This window comes from Aplysia californica, unplaced genomic scaffold, assembly GCF_000002075.1.
Source record: "Aplysia californica isolate F4 #8 unplaced genomic scaffold, AplCal3.0 scaffold00870, whole genome shotgun sequence".
Classification (NCBI taxonomy): Eukaryota; Metazoa; Mollusca; class Gastropoda; order Aplysiida; family Aplysiidae; genus Aplysia; species Aplysia californica.
In genome coordinates, this window is record NW_004798140.1 from 157,450 (window position 1) to 159,532 (window position 2,083).

Sequence of the window (2,083 nt, forward strand, 5' to 3'; positions counted from 1 at the left end):
GAGGGTGGGGTGGGATATAGGAAGCGTGAGGTGGGGTGTGGGGAGGATGGAGTATAGATTGTGAGGGGGTGGAGGAATGTAAGAAAACATCAAACAGCCTTTAATTAGCTATTTAGAATGTGTTAAACACTTTACTAGACACATACAAGTGAGCTATTTAGCATGTGTTAAACACTTTACTAGACACATACAAGTGAGCTATTTAGCATGTGTTAAACACTTTACTAGACACATACAAGTGAGCTATTTAGCATGTGTTAAAAACTTTACTAGACACATACAAGTGAGCTATTTAGCATGTGTTAAACACTTTACTAGACACATACAAGTGAGCTATTTAGCATGTGTTAAACACTTTACTAGACACATACAAGTGAGCTATTTAGCATGTGTTAAACACTTTACTAGACACATACAAGTGAGCTATTTAGCATGTGTTAAACACTTTACTAGACACATACAAGTGAGCTATTTAGCATGTGTTAAACCCTTTACTAGACACATACAAGTGAGCTATTTAGCATGTGTTAAACACTTTACTAGACACATACAAGTGAGCTATTTAGCATGTGTTAAACACTTTACTAGACACATACAAGTGAGCTATTTAGCATGTGTTTAACACTTTACTAGACACATACAAGTGAGCTATTTAGCATGTGTTAAACCCTTTACTAGACACATACAAGTGAGCTATTTAGCATGTGTTAAACCCTTTACTAGACACATACAAGTGAGCTATTTAGCATGTGTTAAACACTTTACTAGACACATACAAGTGAGCTATTTAGCATGTGTTAAATACTTTACTAGACACATACAAGTGAGCTATTTAGCTTTAGTCACACTCTCACCTGGACACGTTAATGAGCTAATTGTAGCATGAGGTGTATGTACTATCTAAAAAAACCTCAGAAGCAGATTCTGATTGTACTCTTAACGAGACAATTAATGTTAATGAGTTATTTAGCATGTGTTAACCTTGACAATATACGCACATTAATAAGCTACATGTATTTAGCGAGCCGTGTAATGTTTAGCATGAGTTAAACTCAACAAGACGAACGTACATGAGCTATTTAGCATGATGTGTACTAATTGTGAGGCAGCGTGGTGGAATCAGGCTCTCGTCAATTTTTGGGCATATTGAGTTATTGGTATCATCTTAAAGCTTGTTCACTTGTCTTGCTTTCAATGAAAACATTACCCATCCATCTTCAATAGAAGTGGAGATATTTTGGATTGAAGGAGGTGGGGGTCACCTGATTTAAGAGGTAAAAATAGCGAGAAAATGGCCGCCAAAGCTTGGTAAATTCCAAAGCTGGAGAGTCCAATGAAAACTGTACATTCATATTTTTGTACCTTTGATCAACGTTTTCGGTGAAATCCTCAAAGAAATGTGTTTGTAAATGGACATAAAAGGTGTTGAGCCAAAAAACAAAAATTTGATCAAAATTGCTAAGCAGGGAGAAAACAGCTGTTTTCTTCGATTTCATTATTTTGACGAGAGCCTGATTCCACCACGATGCCTCACAATTCATCTATGTTAATCTCTGAACTAGACGATCATTAATGTGCTATGTATCACGAGGTGTACTAAAGTTAATCTCTGAACTAGACGTTCATTAATGTGCTATTTATCACGAGGTGTACTAATGTTAATCTCTGAACTAGACGTTCATTAATGTGCTATTTATCACGAGGTGTACTAAAGTTAATCTCTGAACTAGACACACATTAATACGCTATGTATGTGTACTATCTAGCATACGTTTACGTAAATCTCCGAACTGTTCTATTTTTAGCACGAGGTATACTATCTGAAGAAGTAAGAGCAGCTATCAGCACTGAGTCCTGCCTGCGTTACATAGAAAGACAGGGGATAAAATGGTTTGGCCACCTGTTACGCATGTCACGTCCTGACCAGCCAGCCTCGAGAGCCTACAACACCAAGCAATCAGGCTATAAAGGAAGAGGAAGGCCACGCAAAAGGTGGATCGAGGGTGTCAAGGAAACCCTAAGAAAACATAACATCACAACTGAAAGAGCTGCGGAGCTGGCCTACCATAGAAAACTGCATCTC

General features: G+C 37.7%; 1 protein-coding gene across 1 annotated transcript in view; it reads right to left on the bottom strand.

Annotated features, from left to right (window-relative positions):
- LOC101848923 overlaps positions 1-2,083 on the bottom strand; it is a gene marked incomplete at its 5' end in the record, with an annotated part of 22,477 nt that overhangs the window by 5,477 nt on the left and 14,917 nt on the right.